We start from the raw sequence: 12,523 nt of genomic DNA on the forward strand, positions 1-12,523 counted from the left end.
GCTTTATTTTTTATTTCGTCAAAAAACATGGCCGTCATGGCTAAAAATAGAACACAGGGTAAAATGCAGTTTTTGGCTTATATCTCAAAAACTCCAGCATTTAGAGCAAATAAGACAAGAAGTTAAAGTATTTATTAGGTCAAGGTCTACCTGTCCTGAAATTTTCAGTCGAATTGGGTAACTGGTTTTTCAGGTATAATGCCCCTGAATTGATGATTTTAAAGAAATTTTGCAGTTTTTGGTTATTATCTTGAATATTATTATAGATACAGATAAACTGTTAATAGCAAAAATGTTAAGCAAAGTAAGATCTACAAATAAGTCAATTTGACCAAAATTGTCAATTGACCCCTTAAGGAGTTATTGCCCTTTAAAGACTTTTTTCACAATTTGTTCATCATGTTGACTTACTTTAAAAAATCTTCTCCTTTGAAACTGCTGTATCAATTTCAGCCAAACTTAGGCTAAATGAGTTTCAGAGTATCTAGTATAAATTTTATATTTCATTTCCTTGTATGTCAGAAACATAGCTCCTATGGCTAAAATAGAACATAGGAGAAAATGATTTTTTTTTTGCTTTTGAAGAAAATAGGACGATTCAAAGAACATTTAAATAAATTGAAAAGCCAAAATAATCATTGATGAGAGATTTAACCAAAAAAATTAAGGTGAGCGATTCAGGCTCTTGAGAGCCTCTTGTTATAATAATTATGAATTCTTTAGAATTTCTAAAATTAAATGCCTTTATAAGTAGGACTTCACTTTTTTCGCAAGCCTCAAACGAGTTTCAATCATGAATTCTTCTTTTTAATCTCTTTTAAATTTGTAACAGACATTGGGGTATCAAGGGGAAGGAATTTTCAACACAACATATGAAAACTCACATTTACAATGATATGAATTCTGTTAACTGACAGTTCATCTTTGAAATAGAATGTCAGCAAACTCCTTTAGTTTACTACATTGAATATTGTACTGTCCTCATCATATATTTAATAACACACCGGTAAGAAACTTACTTTTGTTTTACCATAAAAAAAATTTTCTAGTTTAGTGGTACTTTTCAAATTCTTTTCACTTTCACATTGTACAAAATGAATACCAACAAAGATAATTGGTAAGACCTAACTTTTGTATATGTATTGTTAATTTGTTCACGTTCTGAACTTGCATGAAATATTTGCCACTGGATGTTAATCAATCAATTGATCAATAAAATAAGGAAATGTTCATATTCAAAGTAATATTTCTAAATTATAGCAAAAGAATTAAAATCTTCACACAAAATATTATTTTATTTTTCATTGATTGAACACTTCTACATGTTTTAGGCAGACCCGATTACCTTAGTTATCATTCTTATTCGTCATTAGTTCTATTCATGGTAGATAAGTGAAGGACTCTTCATCCAAGTTATAATCCATAAAAAGACAATAAATTATGGCTTCATTATAACTAAATAGAGTTCATGTTTTCTCTCTGCAATTAATTAAAAAAGACAAAGTGAAATCATACTAGTCACACAATCTTGACAATTTGGACAATTCAAGGATTTCACTATTTCCATTTTCCAGAGTTACATCCCCTGTCAAGGGTGGTAGACTGTACTTTAAGTGTAAGACATGGATTAAATAACAAAATTTAATACAATTTTCATCTTTTCTTGGCGTGAAAGTATTTACCTTGGATTTCACTTTGGATGTATCTGTTTTAATTCTATTATATGTGGTATAGTTTACCCATGTTTTAAATTGGATTTTTTTATACGACCGCAAAAATTTTAATTTTTCGTCGTATATTGCTATCACTTTGGCGTCGTCGTCGTCGTCCGAATACTTTTAGTTTTCGCACTCTAACTTTAGTAAAAGTGAATAGAAATCTATGAAATTTTAACACAAGGTTTATGACCACAAAAGGAAGGTTGGGATTGATTTTGGGAGTTTTGATCCCAACATTTTAGGAATTCGGGGCCAAAAAGGGCCCAAATAAGCATTTTCTTGGTTTTCGCACAATAACTTAAGTTTAAGTAAATAGAAATCTATGAAATTTTGACACAAGGTTTATGACCACAAAAGGAAGGTTGGGATTGATTTTGGGAGTTTTGGTTCTAACAGTTTAGGAATTAGGGGCCAAAAAAGGGCCCAAATAAGCATTGTTCTTGGTTTTCGCACCATAACTTTAGTTTAAGTAAATAGAAATCTATGAAATTTAAACACAAGGTTTATGACCACTAAAGGAAGGTTGGGTTTGATTTTGGGACTTTTGGTCCCAACAGTTTAGGAATAAGGGGCCCAAAGGGTCCAAAATTGAACTTAGTTTGATTTCATCAAAAATTGAATAATTGGGGTTCTTTGATATGCCGAATCTAACTGTGTATGTAGATTCTTAATTTTTGGTCCCGTTTTCAAATTGGTCTACATTAAGGTCCAAAGGGTCCAAAATTAAACTTAGTTTGATTTTGACAAAAATTGAATCCTTGGGGTTCTTTGATATGCTGAATCTAAAAATGTACTAAGATTTTTGATTATTGGCCCAGTTTTCAAGTTGGTCCAAATCGGGTCCAAATTAAACTTTGTTTGATTTCATCAAAAATTGAATAATTGGGGTTCTTTGATATGCCAAATCTTACTGTGTATGTAGATTCTTAATTTTTAGTCCCGTTTTCAAATTGGTCTACATTAAAGTCCAAAGGGTCCAAAATTAAACTAAGTTTGATTTTAACAAAAATTGAATTCTTGAGCTTTTTTGATATGCTGAATCTAAACATGTACTTAGATTTTTGATTATGGGCCCAGTTTTCAAGTTGGTTCAAATCAGGATCCAAAATTATTATATTAAGTATTGTGCAATAGCAAGAAATTTTCAATTGCACAGTATTCAGCAATAGCAAGAAATCTTCAATTGCACAGTATTGTGCAATAGCAAGAAATTTTCAATTGCACAGTATTGCGCAATAGCAAGAAATCTTCAATTGCACAGTATTGTGCAATAGCAAATATTTTCAATTGCACAGTATTGCACAATATCAAGAAATATCCAATTGCACAATATTGTGCAATAGCAAGAAATTTTCAATTGATTGGAGTTATCTTTCTTTGTCCAGAATAGTAGTTGAATCAACTTAAATCATTGTTTTATACAATATACAATGTATATTCACTTTTACTACCAAATTAAAACAATCTTTACCATTCAGTGATAACAAGCACCTTTTGTTACATTTTAATATTTTATGATGTATTTAAATGAGTAGTTATTGTTGCAAACTCCATTAGAAATTTGAATTGAGATCAGTTTTGGAAAAAGGGAAAGGGGGATGTGAAAAAAAAAATGGGGGGGGGGGGGGGGTTAAATTTTTCTCATTTCAGATTTCATAAATAAAAAGAAAATTTTAAACATTTTTTTGAGAGGATTAATATTCAACAGCATAGTGAATTGCTCAAAGGAAAAAAAAGTATTTTAAGTTCATTAGACCACATTCATTCTGTGTCAGAAACCTATGCTGTGTCAACTATTTAATCACAATCCAAATTTAGAGCTGAATCCAGCTGGAATGTTGTGTCCATACTTGCCCCAACCGTTCAGGGTTCAACCTCTGCGGTCGTATAAAGCTGCGCCCTGCGGAGCATCTGGTTACATTTTGATATAATTTAATTTTGGATGTAATACGTCTTTTGATTGGCTGGCATCGTTTTGTTTATCATATCATAGACAAATTTTGTCATGGTCATCAATGTTTTTTCATGATTTACGCCAGTTTAAAATGGAATTTAAATTAAATTATAAGAAATAACTGTAATATTTTGTCAGTCTATTCGAAATAACATAAAAAAAATGTGTTGCACACTGTAAATGATATGTTGCAAAATATTGATAACAAAACACAAATTGAAAATTCATGTTATAATATTTGCTTTGAACTGCTTGTGATAACCTGTGTTTCCCTGGTGCATACCTCATTCATTTTTTTTTTCAAATCTGCATATTAATGTTGGATATTTTACATCAGCATGGTTTATTAAGGTCTTTCCCCTATGTGAGGAAAGACCTTGTTTTTCTAATGTTTGTTTTTTACTGCCAGCATTTTTTTGGCACGCCCTCCTACCGCTTCTATTAGAGTTATCAATACCAAATTTGAACCATCGATAGACCTGTATGAACTTGTTTAGGATTTCATTATCCCCTTTAGAAGTTATCTCCCTTTTATTGATTTTTTTCAACATGCCCACACCATTTCCCTTGAAAAATTGTATTTCGAGAACTGGAAGTCGTAGAGACTTGGGACCTTCACCAGTAATCTTAGGTTTACGTGACCTTCAATTTGCAACCAAGGTCAAAGGTCACCGAGTACAAAAAAAATTACGCCGCAATTTCAAGCTTGCATATTAAGAAAACAATAAGAGTTTGCTGCATACATACTGGGTTGGAATGTTCTTCTTAACGAGCTCTACATTTTACACATAAGCCCAAAAATGTCCGACCGTCTGTTCAAAAGTTACAACAGGATGATTCTTAAAAGTATAGTATTTTGTGTATATCTTTTTAAAGGTAACAGATATCAACCTACTATACACTGCAAAGATGATCAGTAATTCAACACCTTCAATTTGAGGTCAATGTCAGGTCATGAGGAAATTTCACCTTGACCTTCACAGTATACTAAGACCTTGACCTTGTGATATTTGAAAGGTCAAGTGGTCCTGAGTTGAATGATGATAGTCCCACGTCTCTACGACTTCCGGTTCTCAAGTATGGTATTGCATCAAACATTTGATGATTAATTGTGACCTTGATGAACTTTGGAATTGTCCCAAATCTTTTTCTACGATGTTGTCCTTCAACTGTAGATCATTTATCATTTAACAGATTTGAGATATCTATTGTCGTTTTAGAGAAAATGCAGTTTGAAATTTTTGCGAGTGGAGTCATGTTTTTCTAAATCAACAACAGCTTACCACTAAAAATGTTTAAGAAATTGAAGAGGTTAACATAGTTATATGTTTGACAAAATACCAAAAACATTCCATTGAAAAAAAACACCAAAAAATCAATTTGAAATTTTCATGTTTTGCATTGACTTTGTAAGTTTCATAACTTCTATTTATATAGTTGATATTGCATCATTTTTGGCACTTTGTCAAATGGGGGCATCTGATATTGAAGGTCTTTATAAACTCTACTTAAAAATGAAAATTTTAAACCTCTTTTTCATCCCAGGGGGAAGGGTGGGGTCATTTAGTGCAAAAATTCAAATTTCTCAGATGGTAAGGTTGTCGCATATCAAATGAAAGAACATAAAGCGTATATATTTCAAATTTCAAATTGACGTCCCCAAAAATTGGTTGGATGGGGTCATTGAGTGCAAAAAATAAATTTTCTTTTAAGATAGGGTTGTTGTATATCAAATGAAAGGTTATAATGTGTACATTTGAAATATCAAATTCCCGACCTAAAAAGAAATAGTTGGATAAGTTATTAAGTGCAAAAATCAAACTTTCTAGAACATGGCGTTGTCGCATATCAAATAAAAGCTCATCTACTCTATGTTACATATATCATACTTGCAATCTCAAAAATGTAGGCGGATGAGGTCATTAAGTGTAAAATGCAAAAAGTTTCAGAAGGTATGCTTGTCGTATATCAAAAGAAAGGTCGTACAAACTACATTACGAAAACGTCACTTTTACAGGAAAGACCTTTCAAATGTTTTTCAAACAATTGAGATACTAGTTAAATATATTATTGTGATAATATTGGTGGCTGGAACACCATTTATTAACATGTCGATCAATAGTTGATACCATCACCTTTAACATGTTGATAAATGTGCAAATTGTTGATATCATTAATCAAGTAATCAACATATGAATATTTATTAACATATTGCTAGTTGTTTATTAATATCAGTAAATATGGCATAGTTTTCCAAATGACTTGTCAGAGGCAACCAACATTTGATCTCCAGTTTGGAAGACATTGAAACATTTTCAGGAAATTTTTTAACTATGATTGTTTTGAAACAGTGCTTGTAGGTTGAGTTAATGTTGCCAATAAATATTATAATTTAATGGATTTAAATAAAAATTAACTAACTTTTTACTTTATTTAAAAATCAGAATAAAATGAGCAAAACCATTCCTGTCCAGTATTTAAAAGGAGATAGTTTGTCTTATGTAAGGCCAATTAAATTTAATTGATAGATTTTCATCCCCGCCCGCCCCTCTGAAATCTTCCCGCCCCGATTTTTTTTATTTTTGAAAAAATTATGATTTCCGGATTTTTTTCATTTCCGTTACCGGTAACCGTCGATAATTTCGCTTCATGTAAAACTTCCTGTTTCAAAATACGGTTTTCGTATTCCTCATCTGGAGTATTCTTCACAGGCACTTGTTTCTATCCATTGGAAGACCCACTATCAACGTATATTTAAATATACGTTGATAGTGGGTCTTCCAATGGATAGAAACAAGTGCCTGTGGTATTCTTACTGAAATCATTAAGTCGATATATATATTCTGATCTATGATGACAACATCATTTACCGAGAATAGAGATTGATTACGAGAAGGGCATGAAATATTCGGGTTACGAGTAATAATACGCTGTGTGTCCAAGAACGCAAATCGCCATATGTCACAAATGACACAAATGTTTGTAAATAAAACACCTTGGATTCATTTTATTTATACAATGACTTTGTGTCAAGAAATTTGAACTGTGAATGAAACCCAAAAGCGTAAGAATCGTGGAACACATTTGACTGGAATAAAGAAATTGACACAAGCATGAACTTTTTAGATTGGTGACCGTATATTGAGTTCAGAAAATCGACAAACATACGCATTTATTAATTTATAGCAAGCTGTTAGATTTAGATTTAGCCATGCCTTTCGTTTTTTGTAGAAAAACAGCAAACAATTTCCATTCTCAATTTTATCTGTCACAATACCCACGATAGAGTCATTAAACAACTTTATGTTTTACATTGTAATTATATTTGCATCTTGCATACTAAGGACCAATCCTATTATTTCAACACTGTTTGAGTTTTCATTTTATTCTGTACTTATCGTACTTGTGTTGCATACCAATGCATTTGCTTCATTTTATAAGGACAACAAAACATTGCTTAGAAAGAAATACATTTGATGTAGGTAGTCCAACTGAAGAGAGCATTTCTCCACATTTCTGCTGTTTACTATAAAATAGGTTTCTAAAGCGGCAATTACATGAATAACAGTGATTGCCAACAGTGATTGCCAATCAGAGATATATATTTACGAATTTGAAAAAGCGGCACCAGCATATGGAGTATATGTGTCTCAATTGATACTTTACTCTAGAGCTAGCTCAAAGTACGTTGATTTTGTTGAACGAGGAATACTGCTTTCTCAAAAGTTGCTAAGACAGGGCTATGAATCAATCAAATTAAGGTCATCACTCAAGTAATTTTATGGCCGCCATCATGAGCTGATTGGCCATTATGACAAAAGTGTGTCAGAGATCATATCTCAGTGATATTCTTCCTCAGTCATAATAACCTTCCATCATTACCGAACTGAACAAAGAAATAACATGACGGGTGCCGTATACGGTGCAGAAAATGCTTACCCTTCCGGAGCACCTGATTTCACTCCTGGTTTTTAGTGGAGTTCGTGTTGGGTCCTACTTATTATTTGTAACTGTTGATGTAAATGTCTTTTGGTTTTATGAGTCTTTGGTTACTCCTTGGTTTTGATTGTTATTGTCTTATACAAGACACCTTATTGATGTATTTGCATGATATAAGCTTATTATTACACTTGCATATATGAATAACACGTGACCAGAAGGTTTCATATGAAATAAAATTTAAAAAATAAAATCCTCCCACCCGCCCCATTTTTTTCAAAAATTTGGATGAAAATCTACTAATTAATTTTAGTTGGCCTAATTTGAAACAAAGTGGAGGGGTCTATAATTTTTTACCCTTATTCACAGTATCTCATGTTTCATCTGAAGTGAAGTATTTATATACAATTTGGAGTTTAGTATGGTGTTCATTATCACTAAACTAGTATATATTTGTTTAGGGGCCAGCTGAAGGACGCCTCAGGGTGCGAGAATTTCTCGTTGCATTGAAGACCTGTTGGTAACCTTCTGCTGTTGTCTGTTCTATGGTTGGGTTGTTGTCTCTTTGACACATTCCCCATTTCCATTCTCAATTTTATATAATATGATTTATGGATAAGATCTTTTTTTTAACTGAAAGGTAACCTTAATTCTTCTATGTAAATTGACACTATTTACATGAGCTTTTAATATTTAGCCTATTTTAAAACTTGTTTTATTAAATTTTCTGTTTTAAAAAAAAATATTAAAAAATTATATTAATAATATTTTACAGTATTTACTACAGAGTACAGTCAAAAGAGGATGTTTAACTTATGTTTTCAAAAGTGTTATTTGTTATCTTTCCTTTTCACAACTCATTTGTTATTATTTCATTATCCAACAAAACAAATCAATAAACTATATTTTAATCAGATGTGTTCAAGTTATGAATATTAGGTTATATTGGAAAAGTTGAGTTATTCCCCTTGGTTATTGCTCTTCATCATTTATCAATCAATACTATTGATCAGATGGACTTCACAGCTGTTGGCTTCTGTCTGTCCTTTTATATTGTATTTATCTATTAATTTTTACAATTTTATTGACGGCATAAAATTACCATTAAATCAGCAATTTCAAAAGGGAAAATTGGAAATAAGTTAACAGGCGTCAATAAAAATACCGGTCTATTTTATTTGTCCTCAAATAAAAAAAAGTGAAATTGACACAATTTCTATCTATTGACAGTTGTAGCATGATTATATCAATAAGAGCTAAATGTGAATGTTACACATTTAGCATTCCCGATCAAAAGACAACTATGTTATTGATTCGATATTGGAAATCTCAATACATGTTTGTGTACACAAAAGGCAGTAATATGAACAGTGCTTTCCTAGTCCTCTCTCGGAAGCAGTCTGTTTAACACAGATTATATTGGGAATGAGAGTTAACCCATTAACCGAAGACAATCATTTCTCCAGCTACAGTTGAGTGTTTTAATTAAATTAGATGATTGGAAAATCTACTGTTTTTCATCAATGTGTCAGCTAAATTTAGAATGATTGCCAGGTTGTAAAAATTTGAGCATTTTCCACAGTCTGTTGCAAGCAGACTTTGCCAATGGAATTATTAATGTTGCGATATTAGATATGGATTATTACCCTGGATCTATAAAAAAAATCTAATTAATAGGTGATCTAAGTGCTTGTGTTGATGACTAGTGCTAATTAAACCGTTATGTTTGTGTTGGAATGTGTGTACAATTCATCCATGTTTCCTCGGATAAGCTCTTAAAAACAGGTAGGGTTATATTAGATGTATTTTGGCATGTTATGATTGAAGTTGATCACTGACAGCTTCGGTAATGGAGGTTGCAGATTTGATCAGATAATATTTTAGTAACTGGATATCCATATTTAATTTCATACTACATGTATTAAGTCCAAGTTACACGACATTATATAATTATATTCCCCAAGTCTACAATATGTAGATCTACACTTTAATTTCTGTACAATTTCTTGCAATGGAATCATTTTGGGGTGTTATTTTTGAATGTTTGGAATTCTTACATCTTGAATTGTTATTTTGGAATTTCCTCAAGTTTTTACCCAAGTAATTAGTGGTTGTTACATCCCTGTTTATATTAAGAAACTAAGCTATCTTAGTGTGAATGATGATTATATAAACACAAAAATAATTGCACAAATTTCTTCCATAGCACATGTTACCTCCAGCATAAAGCCAAAAAAAACAAAACAAAACGTTGAAAATAAACTCATCATAGATACCAGGACAAAATTTTGTATATATGCCAGATGCACGTTTTGTCTACAAAAGACTCATCAGTGACGCTTGAATCCAAAAAAGTTAAAAAGGCCAAATAAAGTACGAATTTGAAGAACATTGAGAACCAAAATTCCTAAAAGTTTTGCCAAATCCAGCTAAGGTAATCTATGCCTGATTCATTCGTTTGCATATATTTTTATGATCCAAAATAAAATAAACAAGTTATTTAGGAAATTTGAAGCTGATGGAATATGGTATTTGTTAAATTTAATTCCAACTTAGATTTAGGCTAATTTCGAGCTTGTCATATTGCTAAGGTCTTGTCTATTGTTGAAGACTCTATGAAAATCCCTTTACATCGTTATATTAGGTAGACTTTCTACAAAATCCTCTTCCACAAACAATCTCTTTAGACACAAACTGTTATGTGCCCTAGGGTACTGATTACTCTTAGCAGGTGTTAGTAACTAAGAACAACAGCAAACACTTGGTTGTAACAGTATACTATTTAAAAGGGTTATAAAAGAAACAAAATAATTAGGAATGGACATTTTTAGATTGCTGTCTCATTGACATATACCCAGCATCTAATTTTATTCTTCACTAAGGAATTAAAGTTTTAAGTTGTCCATTGTCATATATTCTTGTTCTGTGCATGGAAATTCCTAAATGACCTGAACTGGCTTTCTTTGATGTGTTGTCATACCATTTTCTGAAGGATATCATAGTATTATTTTAATTAAGGCTGTCATAATCAATGACAGGGTTTCTTTCTCATTTTTGAGGAGAGAAAATATGCCAAGAAATAAATCTATATGGAAATTAAAAGAATGTCAAATAAATTGATTTTTAAATTTTTTTTTTTAAAGATTTCCTTGGGGAATAATTTGATAACCAGAGGTTCAAAAGGTTAAGGCATGGTGCTACACATTATATGGAGTTACACAGTTCATTTACTATGACAAAGTTTTTTTTATACAAGAAACAGACAGGACCTTTGCATCCACACACATGCATTTGTATGATATTTTCATAAATTGACAAAGGGATTGTTCTTTCAGCATGCTATAAGGCATGATTTCAAAAGTTTATTCTTGAAGACATTTGCAGCAAACTGTTTTTATTAAAAGCCTAGTAACCATTTGTATCATTTCTTAGGGTGACATGTGATTTTTGTCGAGCCTGCAACTTTTGTTGCAGAAAGCTCGACATAGGGATAGTGATCCGGCGGCGGCGGCGGCGGTGTTAGCTCACTTCTTAAAAGCTTTATATTTTAGAAGGTGGAAGACCTGGATGCTTCATACTTTGTATATAGATGCTTCATGTTACGAAGTTTCCGTCAGTCACATGTCCAATGTCCTTGACCTCATTTTCATGGTTCAGTGACCACTTGAAAAAAAAGTTCAAATTTTTTGTAATGTTGAATTCTCTCTTATTATAAGTAATAGGATAACTATATTTGATATGTGCGTACCTTGCAAGGTCCTCATGTCTGTCAGACAGTTTTCACTTGACCTCGACCTCATTTCATGGATCAGTGAACAAGGTTAAGTTTTGGTGGTCAAGTCCATATCTCAGATACTATAAGCAATAGGGCTAGTATATTCAGTGTATGGAAGGACTGTAAGGTGTACATGTCCAACTGGCAGGTGTCATCTGACCTTGACCTCATTTTCATGGTTCAGTGGTTTTAGTTAAATTTTTGTGTTTTGGTCTGTTTTTCTCATACTATATGCAATAGGTCTACTATATTTGTTGTTTGGAATGATTGTAAGGTGTACATGTCTAGCGGGCAGATGTCATGTGACCTTGACCTCATATTCATGGTTCAGTGGTCAAAGTTAAGTTTTTGAGTTTTGGTCTTTTTATCTAATACTATATGCCATAGGTCAACTATATTTGGTGTATGGAAATATTTTATGATCTTTATGTCAGTCGCGCAGGTTTTATTTGACCGTGACCTCATTTTCACGGTTCATTGCACAGTGTTAAGTTTTTGTGTTTTGGTCTATTTTTCTTTAACTTTAAGTAATGGGTCAACTACATATGTTTTATAGAAGCATTGTTAGCTGTACATGTCTGCCTGGCATGGTTTATCTGACCTTGACCTAATTTTCAAGGTTCATTGGTCTTTGTTTAGTTATCTTGGTTAATGTTAAGTTTATGTGACAGTTGTAATAAAGCTTAGCTTTTTACTTTGGACTATCAACATAATATCAATGATTAGTATAGAAGGCGAGACATTTCAGTGTGTGCACTCTTGTTTTATATAATATATCACATATACTGTCCAAGAAACAACAGACAGTAGTAGTGGAGGGGGCATTAAGGTTAACCCTTTTCGGTCCAAACTTCCCAAATTGGTTTCTGTTTTCTAACTTTGCCTCAACCAAATGTTATGAAACGTGTACACAATGTTTATTACCAGAATACTCAGATCAAGTTTGAATTAGGCTGGAGTCACTTTTCTGTTTGGAAGATATGCCCTTATTAGGCAGGGACCTTGTGGACTCATTCTCCATTATTTTTTTTAAACCATACTCTTCAAAAATGTGTAAACTGTCTTTCAAGTCCTGCATAGAAAGTTTATTTTTATATTTATGCAATGTTTGATTACCCAGGCAAATGAATCTAATAG

The 12,523-nt window shown here is 32.1% G+C and overlaps 1 protein-coding gene across 3 annotated transcripts in view; it reads left to right on the top strand.

Annotated features, from left to right (window-relative positions):
• The window catches only part of LOC143084114 (multiple PDZ domain protein-like), a 168,947-nt gene that overhangs the window by 12,903 nt on the left and 143,521 nt on the right, over positions 1-12,523 (top strand). Inside the window, exon 1 of one of the 3 annotated variants that reach the window (XM_076260538.1) lies at positions 8,990-9,396. The exons of the other annotated variants lie outside the window; for them this stretch is intronic. The gene's annotated coding sequence lies outside the window, so the exon portion shown is untranslated. Of the gene's footprint in view, positions 1-8,989; positions 9,397-12,523 lie in introns of those variants that run through there. 3 annotated transcript variants of the gene reach the window in all.

The sequence above is a fragment of the Mytilus galloprovincialis genome, chromosome 1 (genome assembly GCF_965363235.1).
Source record: "Mytilus galloprovincialis chromosome 1, xbMytGall1.hap1.1, whole genome shotgun sequence".
Classification (NCBI taxonomy): Eukaryota; Metazoa; Mollusca; class Bivalvia; order Mytilida; family Mytilidae; genus Mytilus; species Mytilus galloprovincialis.